This window comes from Hemitrygon akajei, unplaced genomic scaffold (assembly GCF_048418815.1).
Source record: "Hemitrygon akajei unplaced genomic scaffold, sHemAka1.3 Scf000035, whole genome shotgun sequence".
In the NCBI taxonomy this organism is placed as follows: Eukaryota; Metazoa; Chordata; class Chondrichthyes; order Myliobatiformes; family Dasyatidae; genus Hemitrygon; species Hemitrygon akajei.
The window spans coordinates 10,678,870-10,693,225 of record NW_027331921.1 but is presented as its reverse complement, the minus strand read 5'-3'; the positions used below and the strand labels follow the sequence as shown (position 1 = coordinate 10,693,225).

General features: G+C 47.6%; 1 long non-coding RNA gene across 1 annotated transcript; it reads left to right on the top strand.

Moving 5' to 3' along the window:
- Window positions 1–8,509: 8,509 nt before the first annotated feature.
- Window positions 8,510–13,622, top strand: LOC140720069 (uncharacterized). The gene is made up of 3 exons (XR_012097089.1): window positions 8,510–8,635; window positions 9,013–9,077; window positions 13,267–13,622. It is a non-coding gene; the product is annotated as an uncharacterized lncRNA (long non-coding RNA).
- Window positions 13,623–14,356: the final 734 nt, after the last annotated feature.

The following is a 14,356-nucleotide window of genomic DNA, read 5'->3' as shown; positions in this document are numbered from 1 at the left end:
AACTCTGTAAGGACACCCCTGCGCTCCAGGCAATGAAATCCCGACCTGCCCGACCTCTCTCCATGCCTCACTCCCTCGAGCCCAACATCATCGTAAACCCTCCAGCTCGGTGGCCTTTCCTATATCAGGGTAACCAACACTGAACAAGGGCGGCTTCTCTGTACATCTGCAACGTGACCTCCCGACTCCTGTACCATCATCTTCCAGAGCAATGTACCATCTGAGACCTTGTTAAAGTCTAGGTAGATTACATCTACTCCCCGTGTCTGATCTGTCCTTCCCGAACACATTAGCCCGACAACTCTCTCTGAGTCTCAGGCCATCCAGTATCTCTCTCCCTCCTCCATCTTCCACCCACCGTATCTCCCCCTCCCTCCCTCGCTCACCGCTCCTTTCTTTCTCCGTCTGTCCCACCCTTCCTCTCTACCATCTCCCAGAGAGATCTACCATCTGGAACCTTGCGACAATATTTGTTAAAGTCAGTGTACACTTTATCAACCAATCAGGACAAACAGGTCATCCGCAATCAAATCGGTCAGTCTAATCTGCCCTGGCCCCACCCCCTTATACAGAGCAGCCCAACAATAGCTCATTGAAGTCCCTATCCATCCCCTCTAGTACACGGCCCTAATCAGCCGTCCTGTTTTCTTACTCCAATGATGGAAATCTGACATGTTCTCCCCGTGGACACTGTCTACACTTCCTGCTGTCTACGTGAAGCAGCCAGCATAACCATAGACCCCGACCCATCACAGCGTCACTCCGTCTCATCGGGCAGAAAAGTACGAAAGCACGCCCCACTGGTCTCCAGGACGGCGTCTGCTCCGTTTTATCGGATTATCGAACGGCCCCCTAGGACGATCAGACGGACTCCTCACCTCACGATCTACCTCTTCCTGGCCCCTTGCATCTTATCGTCTGCCGGCACTGCCCTCTCTCTGTAACTGTTACGCTTTATTCTGCAGGACATCTCCTGTTTGTGATGTCTATAGAAACATTGCAACATAGAAAACATACAGCACATTACAGGCTCTTCGGCCGACAAAGGTGTGACGACCATGCCCCTTCCTTAGATCTACCTAGGATTTACCCATAGCCCTCTGTTTTCCAAGCTCCATGTAGCCATCCATGAGTCCTATGAAAGAACCTATCGGTTCCGCCCCCACCACCGCCGCCTGCAGCCTCACCACTCTCTGAGAATAAAAAAAAACTTACCCCTGCAATCTCCTCTGTACCTACTTCCAAGCACCTTAAAAGCATGTCCTCTCGTGCGAGCGATTTCAGCCCTGGGAAAAAAAGCCTCTCAATATCCACATGATCAATGCTTCTCAGCATCTTGTACACCTCTATCAGGTCACCTCTTATCCTACGTCGCTCCAAGGAGAAAAGGTTGATTTCACTCAACCTATTCTCATAATGCATGCTCTCAAATCCTGTAAACAGTCTTGTCAATCTCTTCTGCACCCTTTCTATGGATTCTACGTCGTTCCTATAGCGAGGCGACCAGAACTGAGCACAGTACTCCAAGCAGGGTCTGTCCAGGGTCCGATACAGCTCCAACATTACCTATCGGCTCCTATATTCAATTCCACGATTGACGAAGGCCAAAGCACCGTACGCATTCTTAATCACAGAGTCAACCTGCGCAGCTGCTTTGAGCTCGGACTCCAAGATCCTTCTGATAATCCACACTGCCAAGAGTCTTACCATTAATACTATAAACTGCCATCGTATTTGACCTATCAAAATGAACCACTTCACATTTAACTGGATTATACTCCATCTGTTACTTCTCAGCCCGGCTTTGCATCCTATCAATGTCCCGCTGTAAACTCTGACAGCCCTCCAACTATCCACAGCACCCACAAGCATTGTGTCATCAGCAAACGTACGAACCCACCATCCACATCTTCATCCAATTCATTTATAAAAATCCCAGAACAGATCTCTGATGCACTCCACTGGTGACCGACTTCCATGCAGAATATCACCCGTCTACAACCACTCTTTACCTTCTGTGGCAAGCCAGTTGTGGCTCCATTTGATCCCATTCCTCCTTACTTTCTCAGTAAGCCTTGCATGGGGTACCTTATAAAATGCTTTGCTGAAATCCATGTACACTACATCAACTGCTCTTCCTTTATCAATGTGTTTAGTCACATCCCAACAAAAATTCAATCAGTCTCGTAAGGCACCATCTGCCCTTTTAAAAACCATGCTGACTGTTCGTAAATATATTATACCTCTCAAATGTTCATAAATCCTGCCTCTCAGGATCTTCTCCATCAACTTAGCAACCGCTGAGGTAAGATTCACTGGTCTATAATTTCCTGGGCTCTCTCTTCTCGCTTTCATGAATAAAGGAAAAACATCCGCAACCTTCCAATCCTCCGGAACATCCCACGTCTCAATTGATGATGCAAAGATCATCGCCAGAGCCTCAGTAATCTCTTCCCTCGCCTCCGACAGGAGCTTGGGGTATATTTCGTCCGGTACCGGCGACTTATCCAATTTGATGTTTCCAAAAGCTCCATTACATCCTCTTTCTTAACATCTACATGCTCAGGTTTTTCCGTCTGCTGCAAGTCATCACTACAATCACTAAGATACTGATGTAAATATTCATTAAGTAGCTCCTATTGTCTTATTTAACATTTATTGTGATCTTATGGTCGTACGGTATCTCCACAGCTGTGGAAGAACCGGAGTCGAAAGTGAAGATTGGAAATAGACCGTACTGTCTGATCTGCCTACTCTGCCTAGTTACGTCCGCCCTCATCGTGACAGTGGCCGGTCTCTCGATCTATGGTGAGTGGAACGGTCTCCAGATGGAGTCAGACCGTAAATAAAGAGAGTGGAATATATTGAGATTGTAAGACACAACAGTGAAACCAACACCTCCTTACCGTAACAACGATGGAAGAGGGCGGCATACATTAAGATTAGGAAGCAAGGATTAGATGGTTCTATTGCGGAACATAGGGTAGCAAGAAAAGAGATGAAGAAGAGGCTGTGGACAGAAAGAAGGAAGCATCAGAACGCCTTGGTGAGTAGGATAAAGGAAAATCCCAAGACATTCTTCAATTATGTGAAGAACAAAAGGATGACAGTAGTGAATGAAGGACTGATTACAGATACAGGTGCGAAGATGTGCCTGGAGACTGTGGAAGTTAGCGAGGTCCTCAATGAATACTTCTCTTCAGTATTCACCACTGAGAGGGAACTTGATGACTGTGAGCACAATATGAGGGAGTTTGATGTTCTGGAGCATGTTGATATTAAGGAAGAGGAGCTGTTATAATTGTTAAAATATTTTAGGACTGATAAGTCCCCGGGGCCTGAAGGAATATTCCCCAGGCTGTTTCACTAGGGGAGAGAATAGATTGCTGAGCCTCTGGCTAGGATCATTATGTCCTCATTGTCCACGGGAACGGTACGGGAGGATTGTGGGGAGACCAATATTGTCCTCTTGTTCAAATAAGGTAGTTGGGATGGTCAGAGTAATTATAGCTCCGTGAGCCTTAAGTCTGTTTTGGGAAAGCTGTTGGAAAACATTGTTAGAGATAGGACTTATGGGTATTTGGAGAATCATGGTCTGATCAGGGACAGTCAGCATGGCTTTGTGAAGGGCAGATCGTATCTTACAAGCCCGATAGCGTTCTTTGAGGAGGTGACCAGGCATATAGATGAGGGTAGTGCAGTGGATATGATCTACGTGGATTTTAGTAAGGCATTTGACAAGGTTCCACACTGGCTTACCTGCAGAAGGCAAAGTGTCGTGGTGGAGTGAGTACATTCGGATTGGAGGGCCGTGACCAGTGGTGTTCCAGAAGGACCAGTTCTAGTACCTCTGCATTTCGTGATTTTATTAAAGACATGTATTTGGGGGTAGAAAGGCGAGTTGCAAGTTTGGAGACGACACAAAGGTAGGTTGTGTTGAGGATAGTGTAGAGGATTGTCAGGGAGACATTGATAGGATGCAGAAGTGAGCTGAGAAGTGGCAGATAGAGTTCAACCCGGAGAAGTGTGCGGTGGTACACTTTAGAAGGACAAACTCCAAGGCAGAGTACAAAATAAATGGTAGGATACCATTTGTGTGGAGGAACAGGGGGATCTTGGGGATCATGTCCACAGATCCCTGAAAGTTGCCTCACAGGTAGATAGGGTAGTTAGGTACGCTTATGGTTGTTAGGTTTCATAAGTCGAGGGATAGAGTTTAAGAGTCGCGAGGTAATGATGCAGCTTCATAATCCTATGGTTCGGCCACACTTGGAGTACTGGTGCCCAGTTCTGATCTCCTCACTGTAGGAAGGCTGTGGAAGCGACAGAAAGGTTACAGAGGAGATTTACCGGGATGGTTCCTGGTTTAGAGAGTATGCATTATGATCAGAGATTAAGGGAGCTCGGGCTTTACTCTTTGAAGAGAAGGAGGATGAGATGAGACATGATAGAGGTATACAAGATAATAAGAGGAATAGATAGAGTGGACCGCCAGCGCCTCTTCCCCAGGGCAGCACTACATGTTCTCACAAGAGAACATGGCTTTAAGGTAAGGGGTGGGATGGTCAAGAGGGATATTAGAGGGAGGTTTTTTTAATCAGAGAGTGGTTGGCGCGTAGAATGCACTTCCTGAATCAGTGGTGGTGGCAGATACACAAGTGATATTTAAGAGTATACTAGACAGGTATATGGAGGAGTTTAAGGTGGTGGGTTATATGGGAGGCAGCTTTTAAGTGGTAGGCACAACATTGTGGGCCGAAGAGCCGGACATGTGTTGTAATATTCTATGTTCTGTAACACGGACACACCCCAATCCGTAATAAAAACACGGCCTTTATCATAACACAATCAGGACTCATGCTGACACCGACACGCCATTCACCATAACAGCAACAATGCTGTTACCGTAGCACGATCACGACCTTCAACGAGACGCAGATGCACTCCTGACCGCGACACTGACACGACCATCGCCGTGACTCACATGTGGCTGTCACACTGACCGCAACGTACCCCTCACTGTAATATCGATGTGCCCCTGACCGTGTCACTGATAAACTCCCGAAGCGAAACCGAGACACACCTCACAGTGACACCGACACGCTCTTCACCGTGACACTGAAATACCGTACACCGTGACACCTTCACGCTCCTCAGCGTGATCCGCTCTGCACCACATCGTGACACAGACTCACAAGTCTCTATAAAACCCCTTACCGAGACAGTATCACCCTTCAACATTACGCCGATGCACCGCTTACTGAGGCAATTACCCTCAGCTCACCCTGACGCAGGCATACCCCTCACCAGATACCGACAGCTAAATTCCCAATGACATCGACATAGAACTCTCCGTTGCACCGGCACACGCCTCAGCGTGTCACTCTCACACAGACCGTGGCCATGACATTTCTCTCACCGTGGCACTGACATACCCTTCACTTTGCGACCAGCACACTCCACGCCATGACACCGTGACACGTCATTGTGAAACGGTACACCTCCCGCCGGGGCGCAGAATCTCCTATGACAGTGACACCGACACATTTCTCACAGCAACTCGGACATACCCCGCACGATACTGACGCAGACCCCCATGGTAACAGCACAATCTACTACTGGACGTTGATTATTCCCCGTAGCGTGGCACAAACACGCCCCTCAAGGTGTCGCCGACGCCTGTCACTGTGTCCACAGGAAATCGTTCACTGTGTCACCCTTCAGCGTGACACTGACACAACACTCTCTGTGAACGGTTCGGTAGCGTGACGCTAAATCACGTAAAGGCTAAACATTCTTCACCGTCTCTCTCAGTATCACAGATCCGTCAGTCTAAGATCACCTCCGACCGAAACTACCATGAGTTGAACTCAACCCTTCAGTCCAAGCTTTCTGCGCTCAACTCTAATCTGTTCGTTCTTAAATGACAGTTCACTGAGATGGAAACGAAGTACAGATCTGTCAACCAAACCAAGGCTCAAATCTGTGAATTGTTGACCAGCAGAAGAGGTGAGGCATCATCTCCCTCTTTCACCCGCTCCTCATCACAGGGCTGGCATGGAGAGAGGAAGCGCCACTCAGTGCTTGACATCGGGAGTGTGTGAAGGGATGGTATGGAGGGTGATTCACTCTGTGTTTGAGCCGGTGAGTGTGTGATGGGCTGCGTGGAGGAAGTTTCACTCTGTGTCTGACCCCGGGAGTGTGTGATGGGGCTGGGTGGAGGAAGTTTCACTCTGTCACTGAGTCAGGCAGAATGAGATGGGACGTTGTGGAGGTGGATTCACTCTGTGTCTGACTACGGGATTGTGAGACGTAACATTACTGCTTCACTCTATGTCTCACTCCGGGAATGTCTGATGGGACAGTATGGATCCAGATTCATTCTGTCTCACTCCGGGAATATCTGATGGCACAGTATGGATCCAGTTTCACTCTTTGTCTGACAGCGGGATAGTGTGATGGGACGTTGCCCAGAGAGGTTCACCCCATCTTTGACCCCTAAAGTGTGTTATGGCACCGTGGAGAAAGTGTTTCACTTTCAATCCGTAAGTGTGTGACGGGACGGTGCAGCTTGGGCCTCACTCTCTGTCTGAATCCGGGAGTGAGTGATGGGATCGTGGAGAGACAGCTTCAGTCTGTGTCTGATTCCTGGTCTGAGTGACGGGACGGTTCAGAGAAAGCTACATTCTGTGACTCGGCAGGAAGTGTGTGATGGGACGTTAGGAGGGAGATTCACACTGTGTTAGACTCGGAAGTGTGTGATGGGACCGTGTGGAGGCAGCTTCCCTGTATGTCTATCACTTTGCTGTGTGGTGCGTTGAGAATCACTCTCCCTCTGACATTTGTCGTGTGTGCTGAGGGAGTTTATTTCCGTGTCTGACTGCTGGAGTGTGTGATGGGGCCGTGGAGAGATTAACAGTGTGTCTGACCAAGGCTGTGTGTGACTGGACTTTGTGGAAAGATCTACATTCTGTTCTCTTACCCAGGGAGTTTTCTCTCCCCTGCAGTTTATTATGGACTGGCTAGCATCGATTAAAACCCATAGTCAGGAGATGTGGCGTTTCACTTGGATAGAGGAGTATATATAATGTTCCGGGTGACCCAGTTCTGATCTGTTGAACTGATTCAATTTGGACTCCGGAACAATTCTGTTGAGTTTGTAAACATTTTGTGTAATATAGCCAATATTTTCTCACCTTTACCTACTCTCCCAGTTTTATGGTAACCCTGGTTCTTCACAGTTGTGATCTAGTGGAGGGAGCATCACTCCCGGCCTGACTGTAGAAATGTCAGATGGGGTTGAGTGGAGGGAGCATCACTATGTCTCGGTCGCGGGGGATTTTGTGATGGAAAATTATTTACCCTGTGCCTAAAGCAACGGGTATGTGCTGGGACTGCGTTTTCAGATCCTCACTCTGTGTCTGATCCCGGGAACTTCTCTGCATGCCTGATATCGGGTTTTCTGATGGGACAAGGCAGAGGGAGATTCACTGTGTCTCAGACCTCAGTTCTGCTTACCAAAAGTGGCCCACTAGGCACTCGCATTCCACGCCCGGCTCCAAGCCAGCGAGCAGGGCTTCTTACCCATTTAAAGTTTGAGAATAGGTTGAAATCGTTTCGGCCCCACGGCCTCTAGTCATTCGTTTTACCAGATAAAACTGCGGGTCCTCTCGTCATTCGCTTTACCAGATAACACAGAACATCTCCGTCCTGCTGTCTATATCAACCAACGCCTTTTGTGGGGTCTGATGAGCGTCGGCATCGGGCGCCTTAACCCAGCGTTCGGTTCCTCCCGCAGCGCCAGTTCTGCTTACCAAAAGTGGCCCACGAGGCACTCGCATACCACGCCCGGCTCCAAGCCAGCGAGCCGGGCTTCTTACCCATTTAAAGTTTGAGAATAGGGTGAGATCGAGTCGGCCCCACGGCCTCTAGTCATTCGCTTTACCAGATAACACAGAACCTCTCTGTGCAAATGAACCAAAAAATGTGTGATAGGATGGTGTGGAGGGAGATTCACTCTGTGACTGAACCCGGGAGTGTGTGATGAGACGGTGTGGAGGGGGATTCACTCTGTGTCTGACACCGGGAGTGTGTGATGGGACGGTGTGGAGGGAGATACACTCTGTGTCTGACACCGGGAGTGTGTGATGGGACGGTGTGGATGGAGATGCACTCTGTGTCTGACACCGGGAGTGTGTGATGGGACGGTGTGGAGGGAGATTCACTTTGTGTCTGACCCCGGGAGTGTGTGATGGGACGGTGTGGAGGGAGATTCACTCTGTGTCTGACCCCGGGAGTGTGTGATCCGATGGTGCGGAGAGAAATTCACTCTATCTCTGATCCTGGGAAAATATGAGGCAGTGAGGAGGGTACTTCACACTGGGGCAGTGTGGAGGGTAATTCACTGGGCGCCTGAACACCCCCCAACCCACCGGGAGTTGCGATTTATAAGTACGGATGGATCTTCACTATTACTTATTCCTGATTTCCAGAGCAAACCTGTCCCAAGGACTGGATCACTAACAAAGATCGGTGTTATTACGTATCCACGTTTGGAACATCTTTGAACACATCAATGCAGGAATGCTCAAACCGGAATTCAAGGCTCTTAGAAATCAATTCAAAGAATGAAATGGTAGGTCTCACACCTCGAGAAGATCCCACAGTAACAAAGGAGTCATCACACTCTCCCGGGGTCAGACACAGAGTGAATCTCCCTCCACACCGTCTCATCACACAATCCTGGGGTTAAACACACAGAGAATCACCCTCCACACCGTCTCATCACACAATCTTGGGGTTAAACACACAGTGAATCATCCTCCACACTGTCTCATCACACAATACTGGGAATCGCCCTCTGTACCGTCTGATCTCACACTCTCGTAGTCAGATACAAAACGAAGCACCCTCCGCACCGTCCCACAACTCACTCCTGTTGTAATAAACTGAGAGTGACTCCATCAATGGTTTTCTAAACTCGGCAATAATGAAATAAATTTAATTTCACAGAACTTTATAGCCCCCTTTCTTGTCGACCGAAACCGTGCATACTGGATTGGAAAATGCGAAGACGGGTGAGATTTTGACTGATCTGGATGAAGAAAAATGGGGAATGACAGTGGACGTAATGTACCTGGGCTTTCAGAATGTCTTTGATAATGTCCCACAAAGGAGATTAGTGGGAAAGGTTAGAGCACATGGTATTGGGAGTAGGGTACTGATATGGATAGAACATTGGTTGGCAGACAGGAAACAAAGTGTTTGGATTGCAGGCAGTGAGTAACAGTGTACCTCAAGACTCGGTCCTGGGACTGCAGCGATTTACAATAGACAATAAACAATAGACAATAGGTGCAGGAGTAGGCCATTCGGCCCTTCGAGCCAGCACCGCCATTCAATGTGATCATAGCTGATCATTCACAATCAGTACCCCGTTCCTGCCCTCTCACCATATTTCTCGACTCCGCTATCTTAAGGAGCTCTATCTAACTCTTTCTTGAAAGCATCCAGAGAATTGGTCTCCACTGCCTTCTGAGGCACAGCATTCCACAGATCCACAACTCTCAGGGTGAAAGAGTTTTTCCTCCAATCTGTTCTAAGATTATTAAGGGACTGGACACGCTAGAGGCAGGAAACATGTCCCCGATGTTGGGGGAGTCCATAACCAGAGGCCACAGTTTAAGAATAAGGGGTAGGCCATTTAGAACGGAGTTGAGGAAAAACTTTTCCAACTACAGAGTTGTGGATCTAGGAATGCTGTGCCTCAGAAGGCAGTGGAGGCCAATTATCTGCATGCTTTCAAAGACTTATGTAGAGCTCTTAAATATAGCGGAGAAGGCAGGAACGGGTTACTGATTGTGGATGATCAGCCATGATCACAGTGAATGGCGGTGCTGGCTCGAAGGGCTGAATGACCTACTCCTGCACCTTTTGTCTTTTGTCTATTGACGTAGAGTTGACGGGAGAAAATGGGACTAGTTTACGGACTGAAGGAGGTTTGAGGGAACAGGGAGGGGGATTGGGAATTGTCTGTAGACTGTTCGAACTTGTCGGGAGGTGATGGTACAATGATAATTTTTTGGGGACCGACACATGTCTGCCGGGGAAGGACAGGGCAGGGTAATAGATTAATTTGCGGAGTGTGACGGGGCTGTGGGAAGGACCAGTACCCTGGGATTAGTTTGGTGACCGACGCAGGGCAGTAGTGAGAGCGCGATGCAGTGGAATTAGTTTGAAGTCTGGCACGAAGCTGTGGGGAGGTGGAGCGGCAATGGGATTAATTTGGGCACACAGATGAAGAGAGTGGGCCTATAGAGTTCATTTCGAGTCTGCCACAAGTCTGTGGGGAGAGGGTGGGACACTGTTATTTTTTGGGGGAATGAAACAGATTTGTGGGCGGGGGAGCGTATGTCAGTTGGATTCGTATGAGGACTGAAACAGGACTGTGAAGAGAAAGTGGGTCAGTGAGATTAGTCTGGCAATAGACCGGAGGCTGCGAGGGGTCCCTAGTGTTGTGGCATTAGTTTAGAGACTAACACGGGGCTGTGGGGAACGAGTGTGTCAGTGTGATTAGGTTGGGAACGGTCTCAGGACTGAGGACACTCTTCCTCTCTCCCTTTTTACACCGACTCTCTTGTCTTTTGCTCTGCCGCCTCAATTACACACATTCTGTCTACCCCCTGCCATATCCCGTACGTTCTCTACGCCCCTCTGCGTCTCCATGAAACAGTCGTCCCGCTAAACCATATAAGCATATAGCCATTTAACAACTACAGCACGGAAATAGGCCATCTCGACCCTTCTAATCCGTGCCGAACGCTAACTCACACCTAGTCCAAATGGCCCGCACTCGGCCCATAACGCTTCATACATTTTCTGTCTATATACCTATCCAGTTTTAATTTAAGTGACAATACCGAACCTGCCTCTACCACTTCTACTGGAAGCTCGTTCCACACAGCTGCCACTCTCTTAGTACAGAAATTCCCCCTCGTGTTACCCTTACACATTTACCCCCTACCTCTCAACTCATGTCCTCTTGTTTGAATCTCACCTACTCTCAATGGAAAAAAGCCTATCCACGTCAACTCTATCTATCCCCCTCATAATTTTAAATACCGCTGTCAATTCCCCCCTCAACCTTCTACGCTCCAAAGAATAAAGACCTAACTTGTTCAACATTTCCCTGTAAATTATGTACAGAAACACAGGTAACATTCTGGTAAATCTAACAAATTTTCTCTGTACTTTTGTTGACATCTTTCCTAAAATTCGGTGAGCAGAACTGTACATAATACTCCAAATTCGGCCTTACCAATGCCTTGTACAACTTTAACATTACATCCCAAATCCTATGCTTAATGCTCTGAATTACAAAGGCCAGCATACCAAAAGCTTTCTTCACCACCCTATCCACATGAGATTCCATCTTCAGTGAACTATGCACCATTATTCCTACAACACACACAAAATGCTGGTGGAACACAACAGGCCAGGGAGCATCTGTAGGAGAAGCACTGTCGATGTTTCGTGCCGAGACCCTTCATCAGTATGTTTCCTTTCAGTTTGTCTTGACGAAACGTCTCGGCCTGAAACGTCAACAGTGATTCTCCTAAAGATGCTGCCTGGCCTGCTGTGTTCCACTAGCATCTTGTGTGTGTTGCTTGAATTTCCAGGATCTGCAGAGTTCCTCGTGTTTAACCATTATTCCTAGATCACTCTATTCTACTGCATTCTTCAATTCCCTACCATTTACCATGTATGTCCTATTTGGATTATTCCTACCAAAATGTAGCACCTCACACTTATCAGCATTAAACACCATCTGCCATATAACCATATAACAATTACAGCACGGAAACAAGCCATCTCGGCCCTTCAAGTCAGTGCCGACGCTTACACTTACCTAGTCCCACTGGCCCACACTCAGCCCATAACCCTTCATTCCTTTCCTGTCCATATACCTATTCAATTTTACTTTAAATGACAATACCGAACCTGCCTCTACCACTTCTACTGGAAGCTCATTCCGCACAGCTACCACTCTTTACTCAAAGATATTCCCCATTGTGTTACCCCTAAACTTCTGCCCCCCTAAATCTCAACTCACGTCCTCTTGTTTGAATCTCCCCTACCCTCAATGGAAAAAGCCTACACACGTCAACTTTATCTATCCTCCTCATAATCTTAAATACCTATATCAAGTCCCCCCTCAACCTTATACGCTCTAAAGAATAAAGACCTAATTTTCTCACCCTTTCCGTGTAACTTAGATGCTGAAACCCAGGTAACATTCCAGTAAATCTCTGTACACTCTCTATTTTGTTGATATTTTTCCTATACTTCGGTGACCCGAGCTGTACACAATACTCCAGATTCAGCCTTACCAATGTCTTGTACAATTTTAACATTACATCCCAACTCCGAAACTCAATGCTCTGATTTATAAAGGCCAACATACCAAAAGATTTCTGCACCGCCCTATCTATATGAGATTCCATCTTCAGGGAACTATGCACCATTATTCTTAGATTACACTGTTCTACTGCATTCCTCAACACCCTACCATTTACCATGTATGTCCTATTTGGATTATTCACACATTTATCAGCATTGAATTCCATCTGCTATCGTTCAGCCCACTCTTGCTACTCGCCTAAATCTCTCTATAAGCTTTGAAAACCTACTTCATTATCCACAACTCCACCTACGTTAGTATCATCTACATGCTTACTAATCTAATTTACCACCCCATCATCCAGATCATTAATGTATATGACAAACAACATTGGACCCAGTACAAATCCCTGTGGCACACCACTAGTCACCGGCCTCCCTGACAAACTGTTATCCACCACTACTCTCTGGCATCTCCCATCCAGCCACTGTTGAATCCATTTTACGACTTCAATATTAATACCTAACGATTGAACGTTTCTAACAAACCTTCCGTGCGGAACCTTGTCAAAGGCCTTACTGAAGTCCATATAGACAACATCCACTGCTTTACCGTCGTCAACTTTCCTCGTAACCTCTTCAAAAAATTCAATGAGATTTGTCAAACATGACCTTCCACGCACAAATGTATGCTGACTGTTCTGAATCAGACCCTGTTTAGCCAGATAATCATATATACCATCTCTTAGAATAATTTCCATTAATTTTCTCCCCACTGACGTCAAACTGACAGGCGTATAATTGCTAGGTTTAATGAGGTTAATCGCTGTTTTATCCGTATTGAAACTTTTTAACCCTCTTTGATAGAATAGCGGCCTCTGGTCTCCTGTATCACGTGACCTCTGGAACTCCCGTCTGCACTCGTTGCACACCGAAAGGAATGAATTATCCTTGCAATCGTGATCGCAGATTCATCTGCGAGAGGTCTGCACCTTTGTGCCCGGCTATAGCTGAAAACCTCCAGGGTCTTTGTTAACAGCCCATGGGGGCGTCTGAATTACGTCTCTATTATCTCGTTCTTTTCCTTATCTCTCTTCCACTCTCCCTCCATCCATCATTCCGAATTCCCACCTCACCCTCACTACACCTCCCTGCTACTCCATTCTCCAGATAACGACAAACATCTACCATCAATCCCCTTCTTGTCATTCCGCCATCCCTCCCCGCACTTTCCCAATCACCCCAGCTCTCTCTCCACCCCTCTCCGCCCACTATTTCCTCGCACTTTCTCCGCCCGCTCTTTCTCCGCGCTCTCTACCCACCATTTTACCCTTTCTCCTTCTTTCTCCCCTACCCCACTCAGACTCTCCTCTCCCCGTTCTCTCTACACACTCCGTCTCCCTGACCTCTCTCTCTCTTTCTCCTTCTCACCCACTCTCAACACCGCCCTGAACCGTCTGGTATTCGATACCCCGCAACCTAGGTAAAAGTCTGCGTGCGTGCTCTCTGTCTCTGCCTCTCCTGGGTTTCTGCAACGCTGTAAGTTTAGATCTACGCTCCTGGGAATAAAGTACCAACCTTCCCGCCCTCTCTCCATAACTCAGTCCCTCGAGCCGCTGCAATATCCCCGTAAATCTCCCTCTGGGATCTTTCCAGCTCAGTGGCATTTTTCCTGGATCAGGGCGACCAAAACAGAGTGCGGCCTCACTGACGTATTGAACCACTGCAACGCGAGCTCCCGACTCCTTCACTCAGTGCCCTGAGTGGTGACGGCCAGCATGCAAATCGTCCTGTCCACCCCGTGGGATGTTTTCCACCGGAATCGCTATTTGCTTTATTATCTGAAACTAATACGGCCTAGAATTTGTTCTTTTGCTGCATCCGTGCGGCGTAATTTAAAATTAATGTAAATTAGACATATTAATGAATACCGCAAACACGCTGCTCATTTGTTCAA